This window comes from Arachis ipaensis, chromosome B2 (genome assembly GCF_059453495.1).
Source record: "Arachis ipaensis isolate K30076 ecotype BB chromosome B2, ASM5945349v1, whole genome shotgun sequence".
Lineage (NCBI taxonomy): Eukaryota > Viridiplantae > Streptophyta > Magnoliopsida > Fabales > Fabaceae > Arachis > Arachis ipaensis.
In genome coordinates, this window is record NC_142437.1 from 18,062,534 (window position 1) to 18,075,464 (window position 12,931).

Below are 12,931 nucleotides of genomic sequence, written 5' to 3' on the forward strand. Positions count from 1 at the left end.
AGAGACAAAACCAAATTAATTGGCTAGGGTCATATCTAAATCTATTAGATGTTGAAGCTCACTCCATGGTTGGCTCCAATTCGAGTGAATGTCCGCGACAGAAGCAGCTGCTTTAGCCATACAATCTGCAACACTATTTGCAGTCCTTTGAATTAAAAGAATAGAGACTCTCCAATTCCAATTCATAACCTCTTGTATATGCTTTGCCAAATCCCATTCCGGAATATCCTTACCAAGCATTCTTTGGTTTACCAAGAAAAGAGCTTCTAAACAGTCTGTTTCACAAATAACCTCACGAAATCCACTATCCCAAGCAAGAAGTAAACCTCTCCAAATTGCATACAATTCAGCAAAAAGAACACTGCACACTTCGACTTTCCCAGTGCAACTTTTCAACCAACATCTATCAGGATTGCGAATGATACAACCAAAACCAGCATAGCCAGAAGGAGCAAACCAACTAGCATCACAATTCAATTTAACAGAATGAACTGGAGGTGGAACCCAATGCAAACAAAGTGAAGGAGGAGACAGAGATTGATGCATAGCAAAAATAGTGTGAAACTCCCTTACTAAACTACGAATCAAACTCACCACTTTACTAGCACTCCATGAATCATCTATATTAAATAAGTCATGATTCCTGCTTCTCCAAATCCACCAGATGGTCGAAAAGAAAAGAAAAATATCTCCACTCCTTGCACCTCTGTAGAGCCAATCATGTAAATTCGAGTTATCTGAATACAGGCCTAAAAGGTTCCAGACCTCCTTGGCACTAGGGCACTCCCGAAGACAATGAAGAATGGATTCAGAACCATTCTGACATCGATGACAGGTGCTAGATAAAGGTAAACCATGACCCAAACGAAACTCTGCCGTAGGAATAGCATTATGAAGACTGAGCCAAATCAAAAACTTGTACTTCTCAGGAATATGCAGTCGCCATACCCACAACCAATTATCATGCTCATTCCAGTCAAACTCTCTTTTGGCTAGCCAACTGTACCCACTCCTAGCTGAGTAGAGTCTAGAAGATGCCACACCTCACGACCAACCCGAACTCTCTCCAGCATTCAAATCTGGATTATAAGCATTCAAACGCTGTTTGACATCTTCTGGAATGATGGAGAAAATATCATGGAGATTCCATTGACCATCTTTCCAAACGTCTCTAATAGTTAAATCAGAGTCAGATATATGTACAAAAGGGACATCTTGAGCAATTGGGCCCTCAATACTCCAATTATCAAACCAAAAATATTGATCAAGTGACCCAACGCACTAAGAGAAGGCATCCTTAAGAGCACCAAAAGCCTTTGAGATACTCTTCCAAACATGAGAAGCATTGCAAGGGACAGGGCCATCTAAAACTCCTTCATTCCTCAGATACTTCGCCATCAATAGAGCAACCCAAGGCTTGTCCTGACAATGAAAAAGTTGCCACACCAATTTACCAAGTAAAGATATATTAACACACGCAGGATCTCTAACACCCAGGCCACCAAATTTTTTTGGAGTGATCACGGTCCTCCAATTAACAAGGGAAAGACCTCTACCATCAACTTGACCCTTCCAAAGGAACTGTCTCATCATAGAAGACAATTTATCGCAAACCCAATTTGGAAAAAAAGATACCTGCATATGATAGACAGGAATGGATGCTGCAATAGAATTGATCAGGCAAAGTCTCCCTGCTTTATTTAGAAGCCTTCCTTTCCAATTAGCTAATCTTCCCCTCACCTTTTCAATCACCGAATGAAAAGAAGCCCTACTGGTACGGGAATGATTAAGGTTAACTCCAAGATATCTTCCTAAGTCCAAAGCAAAACATATTGAAGAAACACTAGTAAAAATATCTCTTCTACGAGCAGTCACATTTTTAGAACAAAAAGCTTTAGACTTTTCAAGATTCACTTTCATGCCAGATGCCTTGCAAAAAATGTTAAGAGAATGCATGGCCATTTAGACCTGACTCTTTGTAGCCTGACAGAAGAGTAAGAGATCATCTGCAAACATTAAATGAGAAAATTTTGGGCCACCCCTAGTGACAGAAACTGGTTTTCACACACCCTCGACCACCTTATGAGATATATAGCAAGCAAGTCTTTCCATACAAAGCACAAATAAGTAAGGAGACATTGGATCGCCCTGTCTAAGCCCCCTTCTAGGAGCAAAACTATTCAATCTATTCCCATTCCACATAATAGAAAGAGATGATGCACGGACACAAGTCATAATCAAATTAACAGTGATGATAGAAAAACCAAAAGCAATGAGAGTACTCTCCAAAAACCTCCAATCCACCCTATCATAAGCTTTTTCAAGATCAATTTTAAAAGCAAGAGTACCTTTCTTGGATTTTGTATACTTCATGAAATTCAGAATTTCTTGAGCCACAATAATATTATCAGGAGCACCACGACCCGGAATAAAACCTCCTTGTAAAGGACTAACAATATCTGGAAGAAAAGGCCGAAGTCGGTTAGTCAATACTTTGGTGATAATTTTATAAACAACATTACACAAGCTAATAGGCCTGAAATCCTTCATAAAGGTATGGTTATCAATTTTAAGAATAAGCACAATCAGAGTTTCCATGATACTAGGATTTAAGAACTCTCCCAAAAAAGCGCTCCGGAAAATATTCCAAATCTCAGTGCCTACTATCTCCCAATATTCTTTAAAAAAAATAAGCTTGAAAGCCATCTGGACCAGGAGCCTTAAAAGGGCTCATACTGAATACTGCTGACTTGACTTCCACAAAAGAGACAGGGTCAATTAACCTAGCACAAGCCTCAGTGCTTAGAGTGGACATCGGAACATCCCCTAAACAATCAACCTCAACCTCTTCCATTGTACCAAAGAGATTCTTGTAAAAAGAGAGGGCTTCTTCCTGGAGAATATCTGGATCAGTAGGCCAAGACCCATCTCTAACATATAATCCATGTACTCTATTATGGTTTCTACGCACCAAAGTCTGAAGATGAAAGAATTTAGTGTTTCTATTCCCATACTTGACCCACTGCTCTCTAGATTTCTGGTACCAAAAAAGTTCCTCTTGCAATAAAAGCCTATTGTAATCTTCTCTCAGTTCAGCTTCTTTAATTCTCAGAGATAACACATCGGTAACCTCCAAACACCGTTGAATCTGATCAATCTGATATTCCAGCTTATTTTTTCGCACAAAAATATTTTCAAAAATCTTTGAGTTGGAGTCCAAAGAAGCCTGTTGAACCATTTTAAGCCTTTCAGTAACGCCTCCAAACTCTTGATTCCAAGCCTTACTAACAACATGTTTATAAGAAGGATGTGTTGCTCACGCAGCTTGGAACCTAAAAGGACGAGAACCTTTCACTCTGGGGCTACCATGACAACAAACTAAAATAGGACAATGATCAGAATGAAGCCTGCTAAGAATTTCAGAATAACCCTCAGGAAACATTGTCATCCACGCCTCATTAACTAGAGCTCTATCCAACCTTTTAGCCAAGTCCCTGCCAGCCTGAATTGCTCTATACCAAGTATATCTCCTACCAGTCAGTCACTTTAAGATCAAAGAGCTCACAGTCATCTAGAGTAGTAGCTAATAGACTAGCTCTGTGAGAAGAAAAATAAGCACATGTACTCTCATCTAGTGCCACAATCTCATTAAAATTACCAACGGTCATCCATGGTCTATTATGGCCTGAATTAATAGAACGCAAATGATCCCAAAGCATACATCTTTTTTCGAATTGAGGACTCCCATATACTGCACTACAAAGCCAAACTAAGTTACCCACACTCACTTTCACTGTGATACATTGGTCAATTTGATCAATAACCACACAAGAAGCATTAGCAATAGAAGATAGAAACCAAATGCCACCCCTGCGTCCTACTGCTTCCTCAATACCAACACAATGAAAACCCAACTTATCCCAAAAATTCTTCAAATTAGTAAACATGGTATGAGTCTCAAAGAGAAAGAAGAAAGATGGTTTATATATTCTAACCAAATTTTTGCAATGCACACGGGCCATCTTGTTAGACGCACCCCTCACATTCCAGGCTATGATATTGAAACTATCCATAAAAACAGCAAAAAAGGAGCTCCAATAACAAATCCGAGACTCAACATGATGTCCCTGTCTTCGACGATCCTGCCTTTAATGGACTCTCAAGTTGCAGCCCAATTTTCTCCGTCGAAACTTGCACCATACCCGCCGTCAATGCTCCATCCTTATCTACTAGTGAATTCTGCAAAGAGTTTGGGCGAGGACGCTTTCGCACAGTGCCATTTGTTGTCTCACCTTGCTGCTGATGATGAACATTGTGCCGGGTCCCCAAAGAAGCCACACTAACCGGTTTTTCAATATTGATGCCCCTGCTTAATTTTACTTTGGATCTAGTAGCATGTGTTGTACGTTGGTGATTAGGCCTTGTCCAAGTATTGGTAGCCTTGTTAGGAGTCTTCTTTGCTATTGGTTGGACCTGATGGGTGCTAGGAGAAGGCTTTTGACCCATTTTATACTTTTCTTTCCTAATCACTTGAGTCCAACCTTCTAAATCCTCATGTTGTGCATGGTCTACATGAACAGCATGCAAATCACTCTCCACCAAATTCGGGACAGTAACATTTACAGTCTCATCTCCAAGATACTTGCCAAAATGAAAACTTGCCTTTTCCACATGTACTGGATTTTTTTAAATTTGAGCTTTCTGACTGCTTTGCTACATCGCTGATCACCTTGGCATTAGTTCCTCCTCCTGCATTGCTGTCAGTCTTGCACACCTTTATTTCATGACCAAACTTGAGACAGGAGCCACAAATAAGGTGAAGACTTTTATATTCAACCTCATATTCAACACCTTCAACAAGAATCTTCTTAGTGTTCACAAAATTTATGAGTACAAATAATTATTTTTTCAATTTAAATTTTAAGAATAAAAAAGGTTGGTTAAAATTAGTTAAAAATTAACTTTCTAGTTTGGATTCTTAACTATATTAAATTCCTTAGTACAACAATTACTGAAATTCACATGCATGAATGTATAAGCAGGGCAAGCAAGTGGTAACATGAATCATTATTTTACAATCCATAATCTAATAAGACAAACGAAGTCTTTCTTGGATTTCATTTGTTGCAACGCAATCTTAATTAATCATATGACTTCAATTGATAGATTCCCCAAACTCATAATACTAAAGAAACATTTGGATGGGATCCAAGACCTATATAAATAATAGGGTTACAGCTACCTAGGGTCAATAGGTTCCTAGGATTCAAGCAACCCAAAAAAAAAAAAAAAACTCAGTTGACAAAAAATGACTTCCCCTAATTTCTTTGAGATCCAGGATTGGAAAACATCATCTTCACCAAATTTTTGCTTCCAAAAATTTTCCAACAACAATGTTGATGATTCTCCTTCTTTTGATATGATTGACTTCTCCATGCCTTCACAACAAGTCCCAAAAATAGGTAACAACAACAAATACAAGGAGAAAAATGTGAAGAACAAGAAGCATGAAGAAGAATATGAAGATGTTCATCATGGTGAAAAAGGAAGGTACATAGGTGTAAGAAAAAGGCCATGGGGGAAATTCGCAGCCGAAATTCGAGACACAACAAGGAATGGAACAAGGGTTTGGCTTGGAACCTTTGATTGTGCTGAAGATGCTGCTTTGGCTTATGATGAAGCTGCATTTGCCATGAGAGGTTACAATGCTGTTCTCAATTTTCCAGTTCAAAAGGTCAAAGATTCCTTGCAAGGAATTGAGTATAGTTGTGGCAACAACAACAACAAAGGGTATTCACCAGCACTTGCACTCAAAGAGAGAAACTACATGAGAAGAAAACTGTCATCATCAAAGGAAAATGATTCTACTCAAAATTCAAAGTGTAAAGGGAAAAGTGAAGAATCATCATCATCATCATCATCAAATAGTAGTGTGATGGTGTTAGAGGACTTGGGAGTTGAATATCTTGAGCAACTCCTAAGTATTTCGGATAATAATAATAATAATAATCAAGTTGAAAGTCCTAGTTATTACTTCAAATAAATCTTGTTTAATTTCACTTAGATTTAATTTCTTTTCTTCTTCTTTGTTTGTTTGTAGTTCTATTATTTTCTCCTTTATTTGATTTTGTAATATTGGTGTGTGTGCTTGCGAGTTTAGATATCTTCATAAAAAAAAAAAAAAATCATTTTTTTTCTTTTAGACCTCAATCCCCAAATGCAACCCAAGAAGAGATGATATTCTTCTATTTGATCAACTAATAATTAACATGGAACAAAATGCTGCCAATAAAATTCAGTTTTGATTCTTACTGCTAGTAACGTATGTTCAATGGCATATCTCAACACAAAAGGGGAATGAGTAGTTACATTTTCTTCTTATCTTGAAATTTCACAAATTAGTCCAAAGTAGGGTTTTTGTATCTAACATCTTGATTGGTAAAAGATTGTGACATTTTGTAAATTGTTTTACATATCTTGACTTTCATTTTTCCGCACTACATCTCCTGTTGGTAATAATCAATCAAAAGAAAATCGGGACTTTACAATCACAATGATCAGAAAAGTGTTCAAGAATAATAAAATTAAAGTTGACAAAATTTGACAAAATGTATATCTGTAGTGACAATTAAGACAACAAGTAAAGTGGAGTTCATTTTATTCTTTAAAGATTTTTTAAAATCCATTTTCTTCTAAGAATCCTATTCACAAATGTATCTATCCTTAGGAAATTTGTTCTTAGAAACATAGATAATTAGGATAGATCAGATACTCAAGAAATTATTGATTCCTACTAAAACCCTCAAAATAAACCCTCTTATTAATTAGAAACAGTTTGTTTCAATACTTATTAAAGAATGCACCACTTTAGTACTTGCCTCTTAAATAAGAGAAACAAAAGAATTATTGAAAACTCTTAAAATATATGAAAAAAAAAAAGATTGTAAAGTCTTTAATGTTTGAGTTGAAAATTAAAATAGTAATTAACATTTTTTATTTCTCAAAATCAATCTTAATATTGTTAAAACCTTTTAATATGTCTTTCTTCCAAAATTATCCCCCTTTTCTTAACTTCATATATCAGTTTTCAAAGGTGCCAAGAATATACGAGGGTGTGTGCTTCAAGTATTATTTTGTTATTCAGATTCTATTTCCATAAGAATCAAATATACACAGAGAGAAAGTGAGAATTAAAATGATGGTATTTTGATTTTCTGGAATCAAATTTGTTTAAGAATAGCTTTTCAAACTTTGAAACAACATAGGAATATTATATTTCCATCTTAAAATTTCTAAGAATTATTTATAATTCTCCAAAAACACACATCCTAAATATAATGTTGGATATGAAGGCAGCCATCATTTTACTATCTCGTGGTGGCCGCGGCCACAGTCAAAGGAGGTGGGGAAGACAAATCAAAGGGGAATTTGAAGAAATCAAGAAATGATATGAAATTAAAATGAAGAAATGATGTGGAATTATGAAAGAATGATAAGGTATTATTAAAAATAAAAATTTAAAGACCAATTTGTAAATGTCATCGACGATTTTAAACAATAAAAAGGTTTAAAGATCGTTTTGATGTTCAGTTCAAATATTAGGTATTAATAAAAAAATATTGGTGAATTTTATCCAACTCTCTTTAAAATAAAGAGTAAGTTATTTTTTATGATATATATGTTTAATGATTATTATATAAAATTGGTTAGCTTACATGATTAAATTTAATTTTTAATTTAACTTAAAATTCAATAACCTAACCAACTAACTAGATAGTTAGATTAAATGTTAATATTCATCGTTTTGGTTAATATTCATGAAATTATGCGTTCAACTTTTTCGTTTCCCTTTAATTGGGCTTAATGTTTGATGTTGAGTGGTATATCAAAAAATTTATTATGCCATTATTTATTTAAAAAATATAATTATAAAATAAAAAATATATATGAATAAATCAAAGTATTTGAAACTGTTATAATCTTATTCTATTAATATATCGAGGTCCATCTTTTGATAAGTCATTCTTATATATTTTATGGATGAATTATTATTTAACTTAAATTTTAATGATATAATTTTAACACACACAAAAAAAGGATTTCAATCGTATTTAAATATCAATTTTTTTCATTATTTGATAATGTGATTTTTTTTATATGATTCTATTCGGTAAAAAATGATCAAATTCAATTAATAATTAATTAAAAAATAATTTATCAAAATACATGTTTGTTGACAATTAAATATAATTATTTTTATTTTTTCTTAAATTTATCATATTTTTTATTTATCTTTTTTATTATTATACAATAAATAAATCAATTTCATCTAATAATTATTAGTCATATTACAAGGGATAATTTATCTTTTATTTAAAAAAATTAAATAGAATTCACTAAAAATATTATTTATACACTAAAATTAGTCACTAATTAAATAATTTTATTTTAGCTGATTTTAGTGTACAATTAACATGCTTGGCTATTAAAACAAACCTTTATCTTAAAATAAATAAATAAATATATATATATATATATATTTTGCTTTCCAACCAAAAACCAACAAACATGATAACAAATCAACAAAAGTTGATACTAAAGATGATAGCCCATCATACAAGAATTGAAAGAATGCCGATAATATTTGGAAGTTATTATTTTTAAAATACATGATAATGGTGATGAGTCAGTGAAAACAGTGACGAAAATAAAAGTATATTTGATAACAATTTTAAAATTAATTTTGTTTCCCCATTTTTCAGGGTACTAAATTTTGCTATAGCAGAAACTAAATAGAGTTATATACTCATTTTCTCTATATTTATATCTAAAAAGCAACATTCAAACATCATCAAAATTTATGCATCGCAATAAAAATCAACAAACGGTATCACACACAAAATAAAAATAAAGTAACATCAACTATCACTAAGTTAAACTCACAGCCTTTATTAGTAGAGATAATTATTTATCTGTCTCTTGTTATATATTAATTTAAATATTTAGGATAAATAATTTTATGATATTAGAATTAAAGTTTTTTTATATTCGAAAAATTTAGACTTCGATTTTTGATTGCTATCTCAAAAAAAAAATAGTATAAGACAAATAAAAAAATTTATGCAAAGAATTAAGCGAATTTAAAAGAAATTTTTATTTGAGAGAGCATATTAGATATATAACTATTCGTAGGCCTTCTTCTAGCAACTTAAATTTTTTAAAAAAAAGGTGATTTCATAACAAATAGAAACAGAAAATTTTTTGAACAAAAATACTAATTGTCCACACATGAACTCGAACAAAATCAAATCAAAATCAACTCGTCATGTTGTAACCATCACCAATGACACAACAGAATTAAGAAACATAATAAATCAATATTTGAAAGAAATTTTGTTGATGTAATAAACAAATCAAATCACTCAAATACATTTTTCCATCAAAAGTAAAACATATCTATGTAAGTGGCAAGGACCATCTATGTACTACTCACCATTGCTTCTCTCTTTGAGAATCAAACCTTTAACAATTACATTAAAAGAAAAAAAATGGCTATGCTAATTGGTAAGGAAAGGGTGAAGTAATAAAAACAGAAAGTTAGTTATTGTTTGTTAGGAAATTAGTTATAACAACTTTTGCACATTGCTCTCTATGAAAGGTTCTCAATATCTCTTGCAAACGGTAAGGAGAAAAATCCTAAACGGCTCCTGACAATTACTTTGAAAGATAATGAAATCCTTAACAAAAAATAAAATCCAATCCGACTCCTGAGCTTTACTTTTATGGAACAGATTAGCCCCGGTGTTAGTATGTTTTTTTTTGTTTTTTTTTTGTACAGGGGCTAATCAGTCCCATAAAAATAAAGTTCAGGAACCGAGTTGGGTATTTTTTTATTAAAGGTCTCGTAGTCCTTTCGAAGTAATTGTCAGGGTCGAACTGGATATTCATTCAACATTAAAAAAGAAAAATATTATAGTTCATATATGAATATTCATATCAAACTCTCAATTTCTCTTCTCCAATGATGGGAATAAAGTCTCCATTAAGGGCATAAATACAACTATGATCAATTTGAATAGAGATTATCTGTATAAATTTACCATTATAACATCAGTCTTTTTTTATTTTATTTCATCAGTACATGTAGCAAGAAACTAAATGTATATTAGAAATTCAAATTCAAATTCAGATGCGAATCCAACAATGAATTACATGCAAATTCGTTCTCAAAATTGAGGTAATGAATAGATAGAAAAAACTGGTGAATAATTTGGATAAGTAAATTACTCGTCCAAATATACAAGAAAAAATTGAATTGATGATGAACAATAATATCAATTAGGATCAACCTTCTATATACCCAAACAACTATACCACCAACCCAAGTTCAATGCATTGATTCTCGTTTGAATAATCAATTGGACAAACATCTTCACCCAATAAAAAACAACGCAATATTCATAAAGTAATCTTCGCTCTAAAATATTTTCTAGGACAAACAAGAAATTAATAAGGAAAGCTATGTTGAACCTACCTCTCAATTCAGCACTGTTTGGTTGTGCAACTTCCCCTGAAATTAATCATTTTCTTCAGCCCCACAACCTTGAAACGTTATAAACCCACAACAATAATTTCATTTAGCAATGAGAAAAACAAAAAAAAATAAAATAAAATAATAAATAAATAAATAAAACCTTTTATTTTGAGGGAGAAAGGCATAGATGAGGGCTTGACAAGAGAAAGTACAAAGTAGCAAGAAAGAGAAAGAGGAGGTAGAGAGTTTTGAGGTTTGGTAGGTATAGGAGAAACAATATAATATATCATTATAATTTTTATTCTTTAATTTTATAAAGCCATATAATAATGTTGCTCTAATTTCTCTCCATGATTCCGTGGCCAAAGCTAATTGGATTAGATTTCAGTATTTCACAGAAAATTGGAGAGATTATAACAAACACAATGAAGCAAAGATTAAAAAAAAAAAAAAAAAAAAAAACATCATTGGCTAATCAGTGGAAGGTTTGATATAACGTCTCTTTTTTTGTTTGCATTTAATAATTATAAGGTGGAACAGTCGACTTCACGTGAAGTTAATATTGAGAGCTGTTAAATGATTTAATTGATTTGACTAAATTTTTATCTAACGACTTTCAGATATCATCTTTACGTGAAGTCGACTTCACCTGAATTTTTACTTAATTATAAATATAATTATATACTAGTGTTTCGGTGTTTCCTTTTGTATTTAGGGGTGGCAGGAGTACCCGAACCCGCGGGTACCCGACCCGCCCCTACCCGATCGGGGCGGGTTATTACCCGTCCCGGTAGCGGGGCGGGTTTTGTCGGGGCGGGTGCACTAGCGGGGCGGGACGGGGTCGGGGTTAGGGTGAACCCGCCCCGGAGCATATATTATATATTATAATATAAAATAAAATATATAATATAAATATATAAAAATTATTAAATATAAAAAATATATAAATGACTTTTAGTTGTGCTAGGGTTTCATTTTTCGCAGTTTCACTCTTCACTCTTCAGATTCAAAATTAAACCCAAATCTTCTTCTCCAATTGAGCTTCTTCTTCTCTAAACCTGCCGGCTGCCGTCGTTTTCAGTCTGAGAGAAGGGCTTCACCTCCGTCCGACAGCAGAGCTTCGCAGCCATCCTCCATTTGAGCGTAGAGCTTCGCCGTCCTTCGTGTAAGCCCGTCGCCATCGCCGTGAGTCAGTCGCCATTGCTGTTGTTGTGAGTTCGTCGCTGTCTCTGCGTCCTGCGAATCACTGGATCTGTAAGTTTCTCTTTCTCTTTCTCTCCTATTGTGAATCTGCAACTAAACCCTGGAACTAGAACACTAGATCTGTAATTAGAACTCTATAACTGTGAGTTAATTTCTCACTATTTGATATTGATGGGTCAGATTGTTGTGTTTATCTGAGTCATATTAGGAGGAGTTTGCAACATTCATACTTATATTGTTTCTAACCTGTGGCTGGATATATAATGTTTATCCTGGATTTCCTGATTTTACATTAAAATTTCCTAGTCATATATGCAATGGCTGCAGAACACAGAGGGAGAGGGATGTCTCTACCCACACCCACACAGACAAAGAACCTTTTCCTTTTTTCTTTATTAATAACTGTTAAAATCATTTCTATACCTATTAATGATTAATTAACAATATACATTATTCTAAATAAATAGCTGATGGATAGGGATGAAATACTATTATTGTTTTCTTTATATAATGAGCTCTGTTATTTTACTTATTAATTTATTAGTGTTCATCACTCTATTTTTTTCTTTTTCCCTTTTGGCTTCAATTTAATTTTCATCTATCAATTATTTAAAGCAAAGTTTATGATGTACATTGAGACATCCAGTTTGCACAAGGGCCTCTGTATTGTTATCTTGTGCTATTTATCTTTTGGCAGAAATTCATTACCTTTTTTTTTTCTTTTTTCTTCTTCTTCAATGACATTATAGTTTCTCCTTTTAATAATTGCTACTCCTACTTCAATAACATTAGTCTTGTATAAATAACAATAACAATCATATTTTTATTCAAGAATGATATGCATCACAGGAAGAAAATATCCTTCTTATTATTGACAAATCATGTGTTTATGAATTATTATTGTTCTGTTTATATGATTCATGTGCTTATGAATTATTATTGGTAACTGAGTCTTGGCAATTATTCATTCTAATAATTTAAATTCTTATATTATAATAGCACTTAATTACTTTTTTCCCCTCTGCTTTACATTTACCACTCATGTGCTTGAATGACCAAATGCTTATAATTTATAGTACTATATAGTGGTGTGCTGTTTTATTATTTGTTTCAACTCATGATGGGGTGCTGTGTTATAATTTATAGTACTATATAGTGGTGTGCTGTGTTATAATTTATACTAAGTATTTATTT

General features: G+C 33.0%; 1 pseudogene; it reads left to right on the plus strand.

Moving 5' to 3' along the window:
* Nucleotides 1-5,308: 5,308 nt before the first annotated feature.
* LOC107626955 (ethylene-response factor C3 pseudogene) lies at nucleotides 5,309-6,043 on the plus strand (annotated as a pseudogene).
* Nucleotides 6,044-12,931: the final 6,888 nt, after the last annotated feature.